We start from the raw sequence: 23,511 nt of genomic DNA, 5'->3' as shown, positions 1-23,511 counted from the left end.
TCACTGCAGCTCTGAAAATGCTTTAAAGTAACTGAGAAAAAATAACTTTGCATTACTACGGCATTAATGGAATACGTAGCTAGCAAACAATCTGACTATTTTGACCTAAAGTCAAACTGAATTTTTAAATTCAGTAACATAGCTGACACTACTTTTGAGTAGTGTATCTGAGGACCAGATAAGCTTGCCTGATGACCAGTTTTCCATTGTAATGTCTTTCAAATTATTTGTACTTTGTAATTTAATGAAATCATCAATGTGATCCGCAGTTTCGATTGTCCACCTTCACAATTAAGCACCTGACCGTGTATGTTGTCCAGTTTTAAAAAAAACTTGTGGGTCGTGTATATGGATGGTGGACATCACCCAATGAGTGAGGAGACCTATGATGCCATATTGAAGGCCCTGGAGGGGGAATTTAATGTCCCTGTAGCATAACAAACAAGAGCTTCAGTCTGTGGAGAGATAGAGATGTCTATTCCCTCTGTGTGGAAGGGCAGACATTAATGTGTACAGGAAAATGAGTAGCCCCTTGGTGGTGCAAACTGTAAGAGGAACAGAGCTGTGTGTGTGTGTGTGTGTGTGTGTGTGTACTTTTTCAATTCTTTACTTAAAGTTACAATCTCGAAGATTTCCGTTTCGTTCTCTTTGGCGGTACCTATGGCGAGCAGTGGTAATTGCAGGTGTGTTTTTGGACCTCACTTCCCATAGATCCAACCGGGTCCAACCAGTGTCGCCTGTGTGACGTCAGTCAGTTGGCACCTGGGCCACACCAACTATAACACATACTATTTACTGAATAAAACATGGTTGTTATAAAAGTAACGTTATGTACATACTCATTCATTGTCTAACATTAGGCTAACTTAAGCTGTCTTTACACTGCCGAGCCGGGTTAAAATGCTGTAGCAGACCTGGGGTAGAATTAGTGATGATCAATTTCCACAAATGTTCTTTATCCACCATTTGCCCGGTATGAACATCTTTACACTGCAGAGAAGAATTCGCGGGATTCGCTGTGGCTCGTGCAATTATGTATCTCATGCACAATAAACAGTCGTGAATGATTGTTGTGTGATATTTTTGAAACTACTGCCTTGCAAAATGTTACCCCTGGTGTTTCTGGTTTTGCTAGCTAAACTGTTCGAGAATAAAGCTGAGCTGGGTGTTAAATTAGCAATCAGAACAAGAAGAATAAAACAAAAACAAAGGAGATTTCATCAAAAAAGGGCATCAAGGCTGAAGGAACATATGAGGAAGCGTGATAAAATAACAACAACGCTAATTAATCCATACTGCCGTATTCTTTTATTTAGTTTTCTCTGACATCTTTATACTGAAATCAGACCCGGCTCTGCTCCACCTATACCCAGCTTTATTCCGATCAATATATTGATGAACTTGATGGCAATGTAAATAACAGTAACGTTAAGGCCAGTTCATATCAATGATTAGCAACGAGACAAAACGGTTTTAGAATGTTGCAGAGAAAATTGCAGCGGTGTGAACTGGTTAGTAGTAGAGCATCTGAAGCCGTTGCCTGGGGTCTCAAAAGACCCACCTTGTCAAATCGCCAAGTGCAGTTTTAGAACGTTTACAATCAGACGTTTGCATCTAGCCTCGTTGCGAATCATTGATCTGAACTGGCCTTCAGTTAGCTACATTGCAACGTTGCAACAAGGTAGCATTGCATTCGAGAGATGGTTTGCGAGGTCGGTACCAGTCGGTAGCGTTAGCTAGCGTTTTTTCTAATTGTTAGCTGACATGAGATTGTGTTAATTACATTAGCTAGCTAACGCAACGTTACCTGATATGAGAGATGGATACTGTGCGCAACGTTGTCTAAATTAATGTTGCCTTTCTTGACATGGTCTGGTAGCTAGTGTTAGCTGTGGAAATAGCTATGTAATTTAGTAACGTTACATTGTCATCAAATGTAATACAAAATCTACGTCAACAAATAATATGACCTCTCATGTTACACAAAAACTTTTTAGGGTTCCATAACCCCCCCCCACCCTTAACGCTAGCAGACACCGGAAAAAACAGTACGCCGCTCACACACAAGTGAGTTGAAGAGCAAGCCTGTTGCGTTAGCTCCGCCTACCCTCTCTGGCGGACCAACCACTGATGGGTGATGGAAAACGCGTCACTAACTATGCACCACTTGTGATTTTTTTCTGGGAATGTTGCCACAGGCACCCAGTTCTTTAATAATAATAATAATATAAATTAATATAATAATAGACTCATTCACCATTGTGTTACGTAATTCGGCGATAGATAGTGACTTAACAGAAATTTATTTTAATGAAAATCTTCGAGATTATTACTTTAAGCTACAGTATTCTTTACCAGATGGTCAACAGAATAACTGCAAAAGTGCAAACCACAGCCATCTAGCATTACCAGTATTTTCAATAAAATGATAACAGTATTTATAATTGAAACTGTATTTAAATCTGACGTAATGTTAAATTGTCTCAGAGGTTTCATGTCGTATCCAACTATCCATTCATCCATCCATCCATCCACCCTCCCATTTTATAACCATTAATTCAGGGGTCATAGTGGCAACAGGGCAGCCCTGATGTCCCTCTCCCCAGTGACTTCCTCCTACTCATACTGGGGGATCCCAAGGTGATCACAGGCAAACTGGGAGATATGCTCCCTCCAGCATGTCCTAGATCTAGGTCCTAGGTCTTCCAACTTTCGCCTCAACTCGGAGTACCCTGCCAGGCATTCCCAGTAAACCCTCACTACACATTTGGGCCTACCTGGTCTGTATGGCAGCTTCCCCCACCATCTGATTCAATTCACCACCAGATGGTGATCAGCCTGACCCATGGCCTTCTGGTACCATGTACACTTATGAACGTCCTTGTATTTGAACAAGGTGTTTGTTATGGACAAGCTATGTCCAGCACAGAAGTCTAGTAACCTAACACCGCTCGGGTTCAGATCAGAGAGACCATTCCTCCCAGACAGCTCCTTCAGGTTTTACATCATTGCCAATTGAAATCTCCCAGTGGGACTATGGAGTCCGTAGGTGGGCCTTTTCCAGCACCCCTCCCACCTTCTCCAAGAAGGCTGAATACCCCGAATTGCTGTTAGCGCAGAAGAGTTTGCCGCTCCACCACTCGAGGTCAGGTTGAGGCAACCCTCTTGTCCACCACAGTAAATTCCAACTGAACGGTGACCAGCAATTTCTACAGTTCATACAACAGTATAATTCACACGTACTGTATGTACACAGTACGACATGTATGATATGAAATGATATGTAGGATACAGGATATGATATGATGTGTTCACTTCAACGCAGATTCTACACATCGCCTGTGGGTCTACTCATATGCATTGAGTACACAAGAATACAGTGTTGAATTGCCATTGCCATTATTTTAATACAAGAAGCACAATAAACAAAACTATGTGTTGCTCATGCAGCTCTCACTGCAGCTCTGAAAATGCTTTAAAGTAACTGAGAAAAAATAACTTTGCATTACTACTTTGCATGAACGGCGACCAGCCAGGGACTTGTGAATATCCCCATTCTCACATAGTGCCTCTCACCCTGGACAACTCCTGAATAGGAGAGAGACTACCCCCTATCAAGGAGTTTAGTTCATGGTTTGGGCTAGGCCCCTTAGTTCCAGTGAAGGCAAACCTTAATGCTACAGGATACAAACACATTTTAAACCATTCTGTGCCTCCCCAACAGTTTGGGGAAGGATCTTTCCTGTTTCAGCATGACAATGCCCCTGGGCACACAGTGAGGTCCATATAGAAATGGTGTTGTCACAGACGGTGTGGAGCAACTTGACTGGCCTGCACAGATCCCTGACCTCAACCCCATCCAACACCTTTGGGATGAATTGGAAAGCCAACTGTGAGCCAGGGCTAATCGCCCAATCAGTGCCCGACCTCATTAATGCTGCTCTGGCTGAATGGAAGCAAATCCCTGCAGCAATGTTCCAACATCTAGTACAAAGCCTTCCCAGGTGAGTGGAGGTATGGAACATCATTCTTCCAAAAGATATTCCCTCATATGGTGTTTTGATGATGGTGGAGAGCGCTGTCTAACACGTCGGTCCAAAATCTCCCATAGGTGTTCAATTTAGTTAAGATCTGGTGATTGCAAAGATCATAACATAATGTGATTCACATGATTTTCATACTCATCAAACCATTCAGGGACCCCTTGTGCCCTGTGGATAGGGGCATTATCATGCTAGAAGAGAGCATTTCCTTCAGGATAGAAATGTTTCCTGATAGGATGAAGGTGATCCCTCAAAATAACTTCGCATTGATTTGCAGTGATCATTTCCTCTAAGGGGAAAGTGGATCCAAGCCATGCCAGGAAAATGCCCCCCCACAGCATAACAGAGCCATTGAGAATATGGTGAAGGATGACTCATCCGACCATATAACTTTTTTCCACATCTCTGTAGTAGACCAGTGCCTATGGATTTTACACCACTGAACTCTCAAATGTGCATCCATCTTTGTAATAAAGGGCGTATGCACTGCAACCCTACTATAATATCCCTTTCTAGGTAGTTGTTGACAGACTGTTCTTGCTGACACAGTCTGATCATGTCCTGAATTGACATTCTCAGTCATGTGAGGAAGAGCTGCTCATCTGGTCATTAAATGTACGCTTTCGACCACAATTTTCAACCATATTTGCTGATGTCTTTCCCATAGATCCATAGATCTAAATTCAAATGTCACTTTAGTCACTGTTCCAATTGAAACATGTACAGTTTATGTATGTATAAAATAAGGACACTGATAATGCAACCAACTAATTTTATTTCAACTACTGGTGAAACTGGTGTTAGGCTAAAAAAACTGAACTCATGCAGTTAATACACAAATCGACTATACACTCCAAGGACATTATATAAAGAGGGGCTTCACAGTTCCGGTTGCTGCCATTAGTGCAACTGACCTGGCATTCACTACGATGTGTGTGTCTCTGTGTGAAATGGTATTCCTCAAAATGATGTTGACACAGCGGATGCATGTGAGTGCTGTCTGTCTGTGTGGACTCTAGTTCACAGCATCCCAGAAGTGCTGGACTGGATACGTGCCAGGTGGATCCTAAACCCACTCCATCAGCTGCATACTTTCCTGCCACTGCGTCATTTGTCATTCCAGTACTTACCGGATTCCATCCCACTTTTACCTGTCAGCCAGGTCATCTGCACGCCACAGTGCTGGGATAGTACGACGCTGTGTGTGTGTGTGTGTGTGTGTGCGTGCATGCATGCATTCGTGTGCGTGAGTGTGTGCGTGTGTGAAGGTTTTTGGTTTCAAGTTTATTTAGAAGTTTTTAAAATGTCTTGTCTGTGCTGTGCACCTGTACTGTGTGCCTGTACTCTGCACCAGTGCTGTGCACCCATACTCTATACCTGTGCTGTACACCTGTACTTTATACCTGTGCTGTGCACCTATACTGTACACCTGTGCTGCACACCTGTACTTTATACCTGTGCTGTGCACCTGTGCACCTGTACTGTACACCTGTGCTGTGTGCCTATGCTGTACACCTGTTCTCTATACATGTACTGTAAAACTGTGCTGTGCACCTGTACTGTACACCTGTGCTGTGTATCTGTACTTTGCACCTGTGCAGTGCACCTGTGCTGTGCACCAGTACTGTATACCTGTACTGTGCACCTGTGCTTTGTACCTGTGCCCCTTTACTGTACACCTATGCTGTGTACCTGTGCTGTGCACCTGTGGTGTGTATCTGTACTGTATATCTGTGCTGTGCACATGTACTGTGTACCTGTGCTGTGTACTTGTACTGTACACCTGTGCTGTGCGCCTGTACTGTATACCTGTGCTGTGCACCTGCCCTGTACATCTGTACTGTGTACCTGTGCTGTGTACATGTACTGTACACCTGTGCTGTGTACCTGTGCTGTGCACCTGTGGTGTGTATCTGTACTGTATATCTGTGCTGTTCACATGTACTGTGTACCTGTGCTGTGTACATGTACTGTACACCTTTGCTGTGCGCCTGTACTGTATACCTGTGCTGTGCACCTGCCCTGTACATCTGTACTGTGTACCTGTGCTGTGTACATGTACTGTACACCTGTGCTGTGCGCCTGTACTGTATACCTGTGCTGTGCACCTGTCCTGTACATCTGTGCTGTGCACCTGTACTGTGTACCTGTGCTGTGTACATTTACTGTACACCTGTGCTGTACACCTGTGCACCTGTACTGTACACCTGTGCTGTGCACCTGAGTGCATCATTCCTGTTCTGGCCTTGGCTGAACAGACACAAAAATAAAAATTTGCAGATGTGCATTACATTTACATTACATTTATTTGGCAGACGCTTTTATCCAAAGAGACGTACAAAAAGTGCATTTCATGGTCATAGACAACTGCTAAACACAGGTTCAGTAAGGTACAATACTTATTTTGTACAGCTATTTCTAGCCAATAACACAGTTTAATTCACACAGTGAACACTATTCAGACCTAACCTCTGCAAAGCCAACTAGGCAGAAGAATAAGCTACAGTATTAGGACAAATACAAATTACCAAAAAAGTGCTGGGATGGGGCAACGTGTAACAAGTGTCATGAAAAAAAGGGGGGGGGGGGGAGATTTAGAGTGAAATATACAGCGTGGTGGTGGTTAGTCTAGGTATATCTGAAGATATGAGTCTTCAGGCCACGGCGGAAGATGGGTAGTGAGGGGGAGGTTCGGAGAGGGACAGGGAGTTCGTTCCACCACTGGGGAGCTAGGGTGGAGAAGCTCTGTGATCCCTTTGGATCCCTTTGGGCGGGTGGCAGAGCGGAGTAGTCGAGCAGGCACATAGAATCGAGTCATGTGCTTTAAAATGCTGTTGAGTCAGTATCGAGTCATGTGCTTTAAAATACTGTTGCAAGAACCATTTTCTGTGGTGTTTATTTTACGTAAGATTAATGTAAGGTTTTAAGTGGGTTTTTAATATCATACAGGAGTTTGTGCTTATTTGATGTTTCTGATGTTTCATTGCTGATTATGATGCCCCTGAAACACTCTTTCTGTGGCGCAGCTGAAGTTTTGCTGCATGGTGTAGCTGTCTGATTTCACTGCCTTCTTCTGAGTCCCTTCAGATTTAGGTCTGCCACTAAATGTCTTACCTATACACTTTTAAATTTAAACTGTGTTGAATTTTTTATTCAAGTGTGATGGTTTGAAGCTAGAGACAAGAAAATATAAAAACTGTAAAAATCCTATATACGTTAAATTAGGCAACTGTTTAACTCAAGCTCGGTAAATGGAGTCAGCCATTCATAAAAAAAATTATATTGATAATTGTGCTATTCTTTGTGACAGAAAGACATTGCCTTTGATTGTTGCTGCCGTTAAATGGCAAGTGCTTTGCTACTACAGATAAATAAGTCAGCCAACAAGATAATCAATACATGAATTAATCATTTGCATTAATGAATAAACTCACTGCTGTCCTGTAGGACTTACAATATTGCTTACAAAACCCTTATTTTCTTTCTTTTTTCCCTCTTTCCAGTAAACATTTCTTGCTTGGCTGCTAGAGCCAAGATGTGTCTTGAAAACTTTTGAACTTTTTACATTTCAATGCACTCCATCACCTCCTCAAAGGAATCAAACTCCCACTCCGCCCCATTTTAATGTGGTCTGTGGAAAGCAGTCCGATGTCCTTCATCGGTGAACTCCATGACTGTCCAGTCTATCCATTGTCTCCTGGCATTTAGAACATACTTTCGATACATTCAATACATGATTCTTTTTTAAATTATTATTAATCACTTTGAACATAATTGTGTCATTTAGCTCATTCCCAGCCTGTGTGAAAAGTCTGTTTCTCAGCAATTCTCCAAGGTTCCTGCTCTCTCATGCAAGGGGAAAAAAGCTGCTTTCTATTATCCTAGGGCCGGTGTGAACATTATCGCTCAGCAAAGCAGATGGATGAAAACATCTTCGTCTTGTCCAACAGCAAAAACTAAAATCATAAAGAATTAGTCACTATTTTTGGCACGAGGATTAATTTCAGTGCGAGAAGTTATCTATTTCAGGGCCCGTGAGCGTACAGTTCTGCCCTTAACTGAAGAGATGGTGTTGCTGATACATGCTAATGGAAATGTGATGGTATAGTTCCCCAGCACTGGTTTTCAGTGGTGCAGAAAAACCAGGGAATTACGCCTTAAATGTTTATCTCGTTTTCTTTTTCTCAACGCAAGGCTATTTTCATCCTGATTTCTGCCTTGACTCAAGCTCCTTTTCACAGATGAACGCTCCCTAATGGAAAGTATTTTTTAAATGTGCTCTCTTGGTTGTTGATTGCTGTATTTTTATATAATATTTACTGGACAGATAATATTGAGCGTAGCTTCAATGGAGCATTTTGTATTTGTAATATTTTAATGAAATCTTTTGAGTTACAGTGCAACCATTTAAGTAAAATAATAAGGAACAGTGTGTAAGTACTAAACATTTCAACCATGTAAAATGGCCCTAAATTGTTTCATTTCAAAGAGGCAATAGCAATTTACTTAGGGGCATTTCCATAAAAAAAACTATTTTTCTCTCTCTTCTTGTTCCCATACATCCCATAAATTGTTGCTTGATGAATAAACTGTTGTGTTGGTGATACATGAAGCCTCTTCGTTTATACCCTTTGGTGAAATGGAAATGTCTGCTTTCTTCCTCAGCTGAGGCTCCTGTTTTGAAGAGAGCGGTTAAAAGGCCCGCAATCCATTATTGATACTCACAATATAAATAGAGCCGGTCCGATAAATATTTCATGAAACGTATGGCGGACAATTTGAGTGACAGCAATTTGCGAAAACGCTAACAGTGGTGTGCCAAACCGCATGGTGACAGAACATTCCTGAAACAAGGATTGCCCGCGTTCTGTTGATGGAAAAACATATTAGTGTTAGTTTGGTGTCTTTTTTTTACTGTGATTCCTGTTTCATTTGTGAACTTCATTTGTGGTTTTCTGTATGTAATTTTGGAATATACTACTAAATGAATATACCTTGATTAACCCTTGGAGGGGACTGTTCCAGTGTAAATACACAATAGCTACTTTGCAAAAGTCCTGCACGTGCTCAGTCTGAACTATGCCCATCACTGACTCACCTTCTCACGCCGTTAGGGTGTACTCCTACAGACTGGGCTAATGTGCAGCTTGACTTCATTTCAGGGGAACTCCTGAATCAGGATGTGGAGAAGGGCTCCTCACTTCCCCGTTCTTGTGGGAGGAAAGTGCTCTGTACAGCACATCTTTCCCAGTCCTTTAAAATGCCTCCACCCGCCCTCCTCAGCCCCAGTATCTCCACTAAATCTGACGATGTGCGATCTGTGATGTATTTCCTTTTTTACTGTAGGTTAGTCCTTGTGCAGGGGTCGGACAGCAATCTGCAGAGCTGGGGATAGTCAGGAAACGGATGAGAGAGAGAGAGAGAGAGAGAGGGAGGGAGACAGAGAGAGGAGCATATTAGCTTTTCTAAATCATTAAACATTAATACAGTCTGATTCATCTCTCCAGTTTTTACAGAATTGAATGCTGACCTCTGGGAGGCCTCAGAATGCGGTTCTGTAGAATAAGACATCCGGCCATGGCCTCCTTTAGAAAAGAACGACAATGCGTGTGATTAACTTCACAGACCTGTGCAAACAGTCCCTTCATCAACAGATGCCTGAACAGTATAATGGTCTGTGTGTGTCACTGAATTTATTTTTCAAAATTTTTTTAAAGTTTAGTTAAAAAACTAAATGAGTAAATTAATAAACTTAATAAACTCAGTGGAATGCCCTTCCAGTCGCTGGGGTACAGTAATAGCAGACCTGGGTCAAATACAAATACGTATTTGTATTTGTATTAGAAAATGTAGTTAAATACCAGGGGTAGACAGTAAAACTTAAGTGCATTTTTCGAGTATCTGTACTTTACTTGAGTATTTTTTTTTTTGGAAACGTATGTCTTTTACTCCACTACATTTGAAAGATAAATATTGTACTTTTGACTCCACTACATTTCTATGAAGGTTGTCGTTACTCGTTACTTTGAAGCATAGCTTTGAAGTCAGCAGTTGAATCTTTTTTTTATTTTCTAAAATGCGATTGGCCACACGCTGTGTTCCTCACAGGAGAAAAACCAATCACAGTAGCCTACTCCTACTATGCTGTCGGTCATGTTCAAAGTGCTTAACCATTGAGCTTAAAAAGGGTCTAAATTCTTTCAACTCCAATGATATCAATGCGCTACAAAATCAGGACAGCCCGTCGTGGTTTATTCCTTACATATAATAGTGGTAAGAATATATAATGATAAACTGTAATGTAGACAGGTTGTGCACTAATGTATATGCATAATGAGAACTGATGAGGATGACGTTAGCACCCACTGGCGCCAAACTTTGTTTTTCTTCATTCGTTTAAGAATTGTAACATAATTATCAACTGCAGCCATTTCCTCTTCTCTTTCTCATCGCAAGGAAAGCGGTAGAATAACAATTGAATAGTGTGGCAAACACGCCTGCCACAGGCCACCGAAGTGGCTTTCCTAGGGGCCCTCCAGCACAGAGACACAGGGAGATGATGTTCCAACAGTCCACATTTATTTGCAAGGGTTTGGCAAGATGTTACTGCCAAGGAGCAGATGTTAAAACACTGTCATGACAGAGGCTCCCCCATGTGAGTGGGGATGGAAGATTTAACCTGTGCGCACTGATTACCTCACTACGCACAGGTGCAGCCACTCCTGCTCCAGGGTCCAATTAGCCTGGCCAATTATCTAATTAATAACCAATTATCTAACTAGCCAGGTCTAATTAGCTTGACCCAGGGCAGGTGTGGCTGCTTAAACCAGCCATCCCCACACCACAAATAGTTTTTTTGGTTTTTTTAGATCAAACAACAAGGGACACAGCACTGCGGCACGTTGAAAAGACAACATTTACGTCACGCGGACCAAGGTATGAATTGGCCTTCAGCCAACGCAGCAGAGGCTTGGACCCGGAAACAGTATTATCGTAAGGTCTATTTCACGCCTTAACAGTTGTTTTTTACAGTCTCTGGGCTAAACAAGCGGACTGCACCACTGCACCAGTGATTGAACTGTTCAATTTGAACTTGGCGGCGGTAATGGTGGCGTCGGCAGAAGATAAGGACAATTCTTCACCACCAGAGCATCCAATGGCCATATCTGAAAGTTCATGTTTAAGATTTGTGAATTTCAAAAAGATTCATATTATTTTAAATGTTTGCTTACCGCGCACGAACTACATCGCTGCATTCAAAAACTCGCTGTCCAACCTGAAAAAGCATGTCGAGGTGTGTAAACGTTAGCTAACGGTAGCCTGTTTGCTAATTATGAAGTCTGAGCTTGTAGTGGTTGCAGTTTTTATGCTAGGATTGGTCAGATGAAATTTTATGGAATTTGAGCAGTCATCCAACTGTTTCACATTTCAGACAATGCTATCTATCATGTGTTGCTATCTAATAACAGTTAAAATTCACCTGTAAATGAGCTTCTGTAAATGCATCGTAGAAACAATACAACAGTGCGTTGGCATTAAAAAGAAAACGTGCTTTTGAATACTTAAGTATTTTTAAAAGCAAGTAATCCAGTAGCCTACTTTAACTCAAGTAAAAAATTTGACTGAACAACTTTCACTTGTAGTGGAGTAGTATTTGACCGGGGGTATCTATACTGTGACTCAAGTAATGGGGTTGTGTACTTTGTCCACTACTGTTAAATACATTGTGGCAGGCTCACGGGTGTGGGGTTTCCACGTCACCAATTCGATAACTAAACAATCACACGAAACACAACTGGAGTGAAATGGGGGGGATTTATTTAGGGAAAATTTACACAAGGAGGGGAAGGGGAAATTCAGCAACCAATCCAAAGTCCACAATCCGTTCTCGTTGTCCTATTCCGTAATCCAGGGATATCTAAAAACCAGGTCCTCAGCCAAAACAGTTCGGTACACAGCGGGGTTAGTCAAACAGTCCGGGTCACAACAGGTAATCACACAGATATTTTTCGCTCTCACTTACTCTCCACAACACGCGTTTCCCTCACGGTACTTTGCGCCGTTTGTGCACTCCGCTTCCCCTTTTATCCCTCTGCCCTTAATGGCTTAATTAGGCCCAGGCTTGCCTCGTTGGGGCAGGAAGTCCATATAAGGCTCGGGGGTGGAGCCAGCGGGCGGCAACGTATCTGCCCTCAATTACCACTCCCCTCACCTCTCCCTGCCGTCTGCCACAACATGTTTGACCAAATACTTTCCCAAATAGTATTTAAAAAAATACATTCCTTTAAATAAATACTTTCCTGGGAAACCACATACTTTTTCAAATAGTATTTAGGGCCTTTTAAAAATACATTAAAATACAGATACAATTTTAAAATATTTTGAAATAATTCAGTGATAGACAATAGAAATACCCAAGCCAGCAATAATATAGGCTTCACGCTGAACAAGGTATGCCAGAGTTCTTTGTACAGTCTTTGTGAGTGGCCCTGATGCCAGCGAGATATAATACTGAGGGAAACTACTAGGGGCTAGTGGTTGAATTTGGATTATGGGCAAGGGTAGCCTACGCTGGCAATTTTAACCCTCCTGTTATGTTGCGGGTCAAATTGACCCTTTTTAAAGTTTGAAAATCTAGGAAAAATACTTAAAAGTATTTTTTCAGTATGAAACTTCTTCTACTGGCCTTAATTAGTGTAATCAACATTTGAAATGAAAATGGTTCATTTCATGTATTTGCAAACTCCCCCTGCATGTTTATATCACAGAGATACTGTTCGGGTCCATTTGACCCGACAGTGAAAGTGGAGGCTAAAAGGGGTCAGAAGTGTCAAATTTAGACCATTTCTTTCTTTGCAGATGTGAGACATAAGGTATTTCCTACTCCCTCCCATCATATTTCACCCCAATCACACACACACACACACACACCCGCATGCACACACGCACACACAGACACACACATACATGTTTGTATTGCTATACTTGTGAGGACTTCCCATTGACTTACATTCATTCCGTAACCTCTAACCCTAACCCTAACCCCAACCAATACATGCCTAACCCTAAGTCCTAACCCTAAAACAGCCTCTTGAACTTGTGGGGACCAGCAAAAGGTCCCCACCTTGCGTAATTTTCCTCATCCTTCTATCCTTGTGGGGACATTTGGTTTTCACAAAGATAGTAATACATGCCGATACACACACACACATTTCACCCCTATCTAACACACACAAATACACACATACATACAAACACTCTTTCTCCTTATTATCCATTATCCCTACCTCACCTGTAAAGTGCGAGAAAGTGCAGATATGCCGAACTGTTGGTGATCAAGTATAGGGCCCTTCAATTGTCCAAGTTCGTCTTCACAGACACCACAGCCCTAGTGTCTCATGAGTACTCTCCATAAAAATGCCGAAATCAGCACCAGAGAGGACCAGAAACCAAGCATGATCCTAGATTACAATGCCACCGAAGGGGGGGTGGAACAACTTGGACAAAGTAACGGGGTCCTACAGCACCAAGCGAATGACTGTGCGCTGGCCTTTAGGCATTTTTTATAACATAATTGATGTATCGGCCTACAATGCGTTCATCATCTGGACGGAGATTTTTCCTGAGTGGAATGTGTCAAAGCTGTACAAGAGGCGCATCTTCCACGAGAAGCTGGGGAAGGCACTCGTGGTACCGCATATACAACGGAGGCAGCACAAGGACCCCAGCCACTTATGACTCATTTGGCTTGATTTTAAGTGAACGGGTCAATTTGACCCTGAACAGAAGAGGTGTCTCATCTCTAGCAACATCACCCCATGAAAAAAAAATGTTTAAAAATGTAAAACAAATTTAAAATTAAATGTTATATAAAACTAGTGTATTTTATATCTAGGTTTTTCCAATATACAGAAAAAAGAGTTTGAACATGTATTTTTTATGAAAAACGAGTGAATTATCATAATGAAACCATGATCTGTGAGAGGTGAATAACACGATTGCACTGTTTTCCTTTCATAAAGGGAATTAATGATGAGTAGAACCATGCATTAAGACAGCATGGTTCTACTCATCAAGGTCTAGATTGAAGAGCGTGATAAATAAATCAGTTGAATCAAGTGTTGTAGGGTTGGGCTAAAACAGAAACCTACACCGAGACTGGCACTTTTCTGATAAGATTGGACATCCCTGATGTCCCATATATTCAAAACAGAGATGCCCACGTGTTTACAATGGCATGTCATGTACACAAACCGCAGTTGGAGCCGACTGATCCATCACCTGTTCTTTCTTCTCCTTTGCTGTCGCCCTTTCATAAAGTAATGGCCATGTGTCGCAGGTCAATGCAGAGGGTTTTCACACAAATGTTTAACACAAGCGAAAATAAGATTAATGATATGCTTGTAATTTTAGATACGCTTTTTCACATGAGACAAAAACTCTTACTCCAGGAGAAATCAAACAGACAGCCAGAAACATGGCATGAATTTGTTTTGGCGTTGGTTATTTTGTGATTAATATTGGCAATATTATTGTACTTCGTATTACTAGAGATGTAAATAAAAGATATACCATTACAGTTTTCAGTATTTTAAAAGTAATTTTATACTGTACAATACACCATGTTCCTGTAATCCATTTGTAATTGTACTTGATTTGAATCTTGTTGGGTTCCTAGTATTTTTCTGTTTCAGCTTTGCTTTTATTTGTTGTAACTGTCCAGTCATGCCCAGTTATTTCCCCTAACAAATGTTTTGCCAGATACAATCATCCCCCTAGTGTTGTCTGTGCACTAGGAGGATACAGGTGCTAAAAAAATATATTACGGGGGCATGGTGGGGAAAGGGAGAGGGACGGTTGGGGAGGTTAGGACTCCTTGTCTAACTCTCATCAGTTCACTACCTGCCTCTGTGAAATAATGTGGTTCTTGTCAGAATATTCTGAAGTTATTCTTTATGGCAGACCAGGTTTCTGTAAATCATGTGTAATTCTACTTGTGTTGAATCCTGTCATGCAAGTTGGATTCCCAATTCTCTTCTGTTTCAGTTTTGCTTTCGCTATTTTTGCCTTTTAAACAACCCATGCACTGCCTCTAACAGACAGTAGCCTAAATGCTCGTACATGTCTTTTCATGGAGGGGATGGAAAGCTCAGACTTTTTGATAAGCTACTTGCCAGTTTATTTGTACCCATGCAATCTTTTTAAAGTTAGTGGCCTTTTACTGTATTTCCTCTTTTTTTCTGTTGCCAGAGCACTCAACAGCCATATGTACAGGTCCGTCTTTTACATTTTGTAGAAGGTTAGACACTGATGAAATAGAATTCAGCCGTGCATATTCACTACCAAGCAACAATGGAAATCGGTACAATTGGACCGGGGCCATCAGCAGTTACTTGATGCGTTCTCATCAAAATGCTGTCCTCTAATTAGACAAAATGTTCAGCTTTCAGAGGTCGATAGGTTCCCACATATCCAGTGCCTTTCAAGTCTTTCAACAGCTTGGTGCAATTGCACATGTTGCATCACTGGCCTATGTTGTGAAAGTATTTTCAAATAGTTCCATTAAATCAAACACTTTTGTATTTGAAAATCCAATATTTAAATGTTTTTTAATACATATTTGAAATTAATTGCAAATACATGAGGTGTTCCTTAAAAGTATTTTCAAATGCATTTTGTTATTTAAATACTCAGTATTTGTAAATCCTGTGTTTCAAATAATTTCTAAAAAGTAATTAAAATACTTTAAATATGTATTTGACCCAGGTCCGAGTAATAGACTCCATGCCTTAGTTTTCTCGAAGGGGAAAAGGACCTATTGAGTGACAGCAAGGAGTTGTGTTGCAAGACCATGCTTATCCACCAACAGAGGGCGCTGTGATCAAACTGATAAAAGTAGCAAGTTGCATGCAGTTTTCAGGGCAGCAATAGACAGTCTTTAGTTGGCTATCACCGTGCTTCATTTCCCCATAAAGCTGAACAGATGAACTTACTTATATTTTCTTTCTCTTTTTTTAAAGGAGTATATCTGTGTTCAGATTTGGACCTCTCACATGAGACAACAGCCACTGACTGATTTTCACTCAATGTAAGCACTGACTGTTACTATCATGTTCATTGTATCTCAGCAGATATAGAAGGAAGAACACTGAAACTGTACTGCATATAGTTTGTACTGAATGCTTAGTATATGAAAGAGGGGTGGACCGCAATCGCCCCTCCTTAATATTTAAATTATTCCATATTGTTTTCAAACCACCACTTTGTATATGAACTTTCTCTGAGACCAGCATCAGAATACTGCCTGAGGAAATGGTGGATGTGGCCTGAGTGGTGTTTGTTCTGTGCAGTAACATGTGGAAGACCAAGCCAGTTTACTACTGTTTTATTTGCTTTTGTTTGTTTTGTGTTGTCTCAATTGATCCATTAGTTGAAAGAAAACCATTTATTATTTAAATATAGTCAAAAATATACTCATCAATATACTAAAATACCTCATCACTTTTTGTTTGATAGATTCTTTGCTTCAAGAAAGAAAAGTGAATCGAGCCAAAGAATATTCATACACCTGCACACCTGAGAAGAGAGGTAAAACTATTCAGGTAATTCCTTTCCGCATGTTTATTTCCCAATAAGGAATTTTCAGAATTCCATGTTGTTTGAACAGTATGGCAGCCAGTCTCTTTGTTGCAGGTTTGAATGCCTGCTCTTGTTACAGGTGGACCTGCACCGGATAGACAGACTTCTTCCCAGTCTTCTGGAGGAGTGACATCACAAGGTCACATGACCTGGAAGAGAAACCCCGAGAGACCTCTAGGATCCCTCTCTGGTTAGAGCTGAAACCCTTCTGATTGTCATCGGATGCTCGCGTGCGGCAGAAATCATGCCCCGCATGAATAAAAAATCTTCGGCTCAGCTTAGAAAACAACAATCAAAACATCCCACTTCCCCCCTAATAGGTTTTCCTCCTGATGGAAACCAGTAAAGCGTATGGGAAGTGGCATTAGCACATTAGGCCTGTTTCTTTACCCCTCTTCTGGCTGTGAGCCCCATTTGACTCTGAAGAAGCCCGAAGTGAACTAGGTGCATAGATGCCCGGGGGGACGTGATTGGCTGAAAGCGAGGGTTGCTGCCGTGGCGACGGTGTTGTTCTCACGGCTTTTGCTCTCACCCTAGAATGGGCCGGTGATCAGCCTGGAGAGAAGTGTAAAGGCTGATGAACTGATCCGCGCGGGTACGCCGCTGAGCTCGCGTTCCCTCTCTCCCCGCCGGGCCCTCCATTTATGCCCTGAGCTCCCGCAGCTGGGTGGAGCTCTGGTGAGTACACTCTCCTCTCCTCCCCTCCCCTCCCCTCTCCTCTTCTCCTCCCCTCTCCTCCCCTTACCTCTCCTATCCTCTCCTCCCCTCTCCTTTCCTTCTCTCCTCCCCTCTCCTCTCCTCCCCTTTCCTCTCCTCCCTCCCCTCCCCTCGCCTATCCTCCCCTCTCCTCTCCTCCTCTCTCCTCTCCTCCCCCTCCTCTCCTCCCCTATCCTCCCCTATCCTCTCCCCCCTCTCCTCTCCTCCCACACAGCCAGCTGGGCGGGGCTCAGGTGAGTACGCTCTCCTCTCCTCCCCTTTCTTTTCCTCTCCTCTCCCTCCTCTCATCTCCCCCCCTCTCCTGTCCTCCCCTCCCCTCTTCTCTTTTCTCCTCTCCTCCCCTCTCCTCTCCTCCTGCACGGCAAGCTGGGCGGGGCTCAAGTGAGTATGCTCTCCTCTCCTCCCCTCCCCTGCTCTCCTCCTCTCTCCTTTCATCTCCTCCCCTCTCCTCCCCTCCCCTGCTCTCCTCCTCTCTCCTTTCCTCTCCTCCCCTCTCCTCTCCTCTCCTCCCCTCCCCTCTTCTCTTCTCTTCTCTTCTCTCCTCTCCTCCTGCACGGCAAGCTGGGCGGGGCTCAAGTGAGTATGCTCTCCTCTCCTCCTCTCTCCTTTCCTTTCCTCTCCTCCCCTCTCTTTTCCTCTCATCTCCCCCCTCTCTTTTCCTCTCATCTCCCCCCTCTCCTCTCCTCTCATCTCCCCCCTCTCCTCTCCTCCCCTCCTCTCCTCCAGTATGACGAGCTGGGCAGGGCTCATTCTGCCTGTTTACTGCATATCCTGATGGTTAAGAAACGTATGAAGGAGAACTTGGACATGGGGTTCTGCTTTAACAGTTACCGTTATTCCTTCTGTAAAGTGAAAATTTGCTCTCAGCCTACAAATCCTCTTAGATGAACATGATTCGATTTTGGGTGCTAAGAGCCTGACAATGACAGTTTACCCAGAATCCCCTCCTTCTGCGCGTGTGTGGCGCTGACGAAGAGCTGCGTATAGCACCGCAGATGGTCTCCTAGGTCTGACGTCACCGCCGTGACGTTTCTGACCTCTGGCCTGCTGTAGCAGCCTTGATGTAAAACCTGAAGCTAGACCATGGTAACAGCAGCAACATGCTTTCATAGATTTTAAGGGCGAGAATTTCCCTAGTGCTGCTGGATGTTTTGAATGTATGTTTTTTTTAACTTATCTGAGCCTCTGGGGTTGAGGGGTGTGTTCAGCTGCAGGACTCACCCCAAGAGTGCTGGAGGCCGCATCCCTCCCCAGGGGAACTTTTGTCCTTTGTCATCAGAAGCAGTTTTTGCACGTTGGCAGCTTTGGCTCAAAGGCAGCCAGCGCAGGAGCTGCAGAGTTCGGGATTAAAAATAGCTCTCTGAGCCCAGAGTGCTTGAGCCGGACTTTAGGCCGTAAAGAATGGAGAGTTTCCGTAGTGACAGGAATGCCTCCGTGCCTGCAGCCCCCCCCCCCCCCAGAAAACTGAGTCTGAGACTCGCAGCAGTGTATATATATAAATGTGCATATATATATATATATATATATATATATATATATATATTTATATATATATACATACACACACACACACACACACCGGTCACTTTATTAGGTACACCTTGCTAGTACCGGGTTGGACCCCCTTTTGCCTTCAGAACTGCTTTAATTCTTTGTGGCATAGATTCAACAAGGTGCTGGAAACATTCCTCAGAGATTTTGGTCCATAGTGACATGATAGCATCACGCAGTTGCTGCAGATTTGTCGGCTGCAAATCCATGATGGGAATCTCCTGTTCCACCCCACCCCAAAGGTGCTCTATTGAATTGAGATCTGGTGACTGTGGAGGCCATTTGAGTACAGTGAATTCATTGTCATGTTCAAGAAACCAGTTTGAGATGATTTGAGCTTTGTGACATGGCGCGTTATCTTGCTGGAAGTAGCCATTAGAAGATGGGTACACTGTGGTCATAAAGGGATGGACATGGTCAGCAACAATACTCAGGTAGGCTGTGGCATTTAAACGATGCTCACTTGGTACTAAGGGGCCCAAAGTGTGCCAAAAAAATATCCCCCACACCATTACACCACCACCACCAGCCTGAACCGTTGATACAAGGTAGGATGGATCCATGCTTTCATGTTGTTTACGCCAAATTCTGACCCTACCATCTGAATGTCGCAGCAGAAATTGAGACTCATCAGACCAGGCAACGTTTTTGCAATCGTCTATTGTCCAATTTTGGTGAGCCCGTGCCAATTGTAGCCTCAGTTTCCTGTTCTTAGCTGACAGGAGTGGCACCCGGTGTGGTCTTCTGCTGCTGTAGCCCATCTGCTTCAAGGTTCGACGTGTTGTGCGTTCAGAGATGCTCTTCTGCATACCTTGGTTGTAACGAGTGGTTATTTGAGTTACTGTTACCTTTCTACCAGCTCGAACCAGTCTGGCCATTCTCCTCTGAACTCTGCCATCAACAAGGCATTTTAGCTCAGAGAACTGCCGCTCACTGGATATTTTCTCTTTTCGGACCATTCTCTGTAAACCCTAGAGATGGTTGTGCGTGAAAATCCCAGTAGATCAGCAGTTTCTGAAATACTCAAACCAGCCCGTCTGGCACCAACAACCACGCCACGTCCGAAGTCACTTAAATCACCTTTCTTCCTCATTCTGATGCTTGGTTTGAACTTCAGCAGATCGACTTGACCATGTCTACATGCCTAAATGCATTGAGTTGCTGCCACGTGACTGGCTGATTAGATACTTGTGTTAACGAGCAGTTGAACAGGGGTACCTAATAAAGTGGCGGGTGAGTATGTGTATGTATCTATATATATATATATATATATATATATATAGCATCATTATATTTGGGACAAAGACCATTTTTCCTTCACTTGGCTCTGTACTCCACAAGTTTAATCATTTGTAATCAAACAATTGACGTGGCGCAGATTCCCAGCTTTTATTAAAGGGTATTTTTGTACATTTTGGTTTCACCATGTAGAAATAACAGCACTATTTATATACAGTCCCCACATACCAGGGTGTCATTATATTTATAGATGGCTTCACTAGTGTTTCTGAGTAGTCAAATGTGTTCCATTTCTTCTATCTAGTTTTGATTCAAGCCTTTTGATTGCCTTTGGAGTCTATTATTAATGTTTGTCAAGTCAACCAGAGGTGTGCCAGTGAAAGTAAAGGAAGCCATTGTGAGGCTGAGAAATAGGAAAAGAACAGTCAGATATATATGCCAAGCCTTTGGCTTACCAAAGTCACCTGTCTGGAACATCAAGAAGAAAGAGAGCACTGGTGAGCTCAGTAATTGCAAAGGGCTTGAGAAGACCTTTACAGTTGATGACTGAAGAATTATCTCCGTAATGAAGAAAAAACTCCAAACCTTTGCCCAGGAGGCAGGCATGGATGTGTCAGTGACTACTGTCCACAAAAGACTTAACAAACATTACTACAGAGGCTACACTGCAAGATGAAAACCACTAGTTAGCCAAAAAAACAGGATGGCAGTTTGCTCAGAACTACTTGAAAGAGCTTTCAGAGATCTGGAAAAAGGTCTTGTGTAAAGATGAGACCAAGATGCACTTGTATTAGACTGATGGCAAGAGCAAAGTGTTGGAGGCCAGAAGGAACTGCCCAAGATCAAAGGTACCCCCCCCCCCCCCATCTGTGAAACATGGTGGTGGGGATGTTATGGTTTGGGCATGTATGTCTGCCACAGGTACTGGCTCAGTAGTCTGCATTGATGATGTCAGTACTGATAGCAGAATGAATTCTGAAGTGTACTGAGCCAATGTATCTGCTCAAGTCCAACCCAATGGCTCCAAATTCATCGTATTCACTTTAGAGGTCTTCCCAGGCCTCTTTGTGAGTTTTGAGCTCACCAGTTCTCTTCTCCTCTTAATGACGCTCCTAACAGTTGGCTTTGTTAGCCTAAGGTTAGGCCAAAGTCTCCAACTCTTTTTTTAAAACTTGTTCCTCAGCCTCATAATACCTTCCTCGGCTTTCATTAGCACAACTCTGGCCCTCACATTGACAAACACAAATAACAGACTCAAAAAATTGCAATAATTGGAAGTTGAAATAATGTTTGCCCATATATTGTGAAGCGGTAGGTTCTGATCTTGATAGCGTACACAGCGGTTTCTTGTGTCGTGCATTCCACGTCTGTATGGCAGGCCCCTTCTGGCTTATTTGGAGTTGATTTGTGTTCGTTTTTTTCTGCTCAGTGTCCACATAAACACTGCATTGGACTTCTCTGCAGGTCTTTCTGTGGTTTTGGTGAATGTAATTGCAGCCGGTCGGGCTGGGTTTTCATGTCCGTGTTTTCCACAATGGTGTTAGTTCCGTGTAATAAACGATGCCACCGCCTGTGGTGATGTAAAAGCACGGCACGTGCCGGGGGATTTATCGCGTCTGCAGGAGTGCAGGAGTTAGCATGCACGAGGGACCACTTCGTCACTTCGGCTGCAGCGAAACTCTGATTTCCGCTGTTTCGGCACTTTGGGTTGAGTGATGCAGTTGTCAGGGAAACGTACCGAATCCTAGCCTATCAAGAGTGAAGATGGCTCCCTGAGATCATTCTCTCCTTCCGAGACTGGCACTACCTCAGATAGGTCTGAAGTGCAGTGCTTGTGAAGTGAGCAATCTCAGATGAAGCTAAAGTGCTTTAAACACTCTTAGAAATTAAAGTTCAGTGGAGGAAGATTTTTGTTCTTTAAGGAACAGATTTCCCAAATGTACCCTACAAGTACAATGATGTTGTGTTTTGGTAATAATAAGTACCTTTAACAAGAAAAAAAAGGTACAAACTGATTATGCATTGCTGGCATAGGTGGTTTGAGAGAAAACCCTAAAAAATGATTGGTCTAAGCATAGACAACACACACACATGCACACGTGCACGCGCGCGCACACACACACACGCAAGCATGTACATTTAAAAATTCAGAGATGAAATTATTTAATTATTAGTTTTTTTATGTGAGTAACATTTCAATGTTTTTTTCCCATTGTTAAGTTACAACATACAATATATTTAAATCTAATGTGATTATGACCTCATTAGTTACTTGCTAATCATGGCTAATAATTAACATGTAAGGAGGTGAAATGAATAAATATCATTTGGCATCAAACTGACCTGCCTTGTTTCAGCTGAATAACCTCTAAGGACCTTATTTTCACCTTAAATTCAATTTATATTAGAATTCACTGCATCTTACCAACAAAGCATGAATGGAATTCCAGTCATTACAATTTGAATTAAACCTGAAAACCTTGACTTTTAAATTCACATAATTCCATTAAAATATACATCATACTTTTAAATGATCAGTGATCAAAGTGATATTTGTTTTTATCAAAGTTTTATTTGTTTTTGTTTTTCAGTGTAAAGGCTTTCAAAGTCTCACATTAAGTTGAAACTAAAGGGAAGCATCACACAGTAGATGACTTGCATGCTTTCACTAACAGACTTGCAAAGCTGACTCCATTAGGCTGCAGTAATGATCCTTAATTTTTTATGTTGTGTTTTTGTTTATTTTTATATTTTTGAACAGTGCTGCTAGGCAAAGCATGGCTGTGTGTTGTTTGAATGAAGTGAGTTAGGCTTGCATTAAGAAGCAGGACACACAGAAAAGGGGGCGGGGTCTGGCTGGCCATGCTATGCTCTACAGTACAAAGCTAAGGATCCAGTTTGAGACTGATTCAGTCTGACTGTCCCTTAGGAAGGACACTGAACACTGCTTCTGTCTTCATGAAGCACACATACACACATGCATGCACTCTCTCTCACTTTCTGTATCTTTCGCTGTCTCTCTCCCCTTCTCTCTCTCTTTTACTCTCTCTCCCTTTTCTTCTCTCCCCTTCTGTCTCTTTCTCTCTGGTTATAAATTAATAGTTTTATTTGTGCTGTTTATTTCTTAATTATTTCTTAATTTTTGTTTTATGTTAACATCACATTTATTGCATATTACATTTAGTATGCCGAAAAGAGAAACTGCTGCATTAATTGTCAAACCGTGTTTATAAATGGATGTTAGTATAATTTGTGTGCTAGCTTCTTGAACCCTAGAACCCTCTTGAGCTCTATCATGTGCACGTGTTACATTAGACATAAA

General features: G+C 42.4%; 1 protein-coding gene across 12 annotated transcripts in view; it reads left to right on the top strand.

The window, feature by feature from the left end:
- The window catches only part of pcbp3 (poly(rC) binding protein 3), an 80,561-nt gene that overhangs the window by 15,505 nt on the left and 41,545 nt on the right, over positions 1–23,511 (top strand). For 9 of the 12 annotated variants that reach the window (XM_035392499.1, XM_035392494.1, XM_035392501.1 and 6 more), the window contains exons 2-5: positions 16,064–16,131; positions 16,560–16,645; positions 16,762–16,872; positions 17,220–17,360. The gene's annotated coding sequence lies outside the window, so the exon portion shown is untranslated. Of the gene's footprint in view, positions 1–10,912; positions 11,037–16,063; positions 16,132–16,559; positions 16,646–16,736; positions 16,873–17,219; positions 17,361–23,511 lie in introns of all 12 variants that reach the window. The other 3 variants (XM_035392495.1, XM_035392496.1, XM_035392497.1) reach the window with 3 other exon arrangements.

The sequence above is a fragment of the Anguilla anguilla genome, chromosome 15 (genome assembly GCF_013347855.1).
Source record: "Anguilla anguilla isolate fAngAng1 chromosome 15, fAngAng1.pri, whole genome shotgun sequence".
In the NCBI taxonomy this organism is placed as follows: domain Eukaryota; kingdom Metazoa; phylum Chordata; class Actinopteri; order Anguilliformes; family Anguillidae; genus Anguilla; species Anguilla anguilla.
Note: the sequence above shows the minus strand (reverse complement) of the source record. Positions and strands in the feature narration are given on the sequence as shown.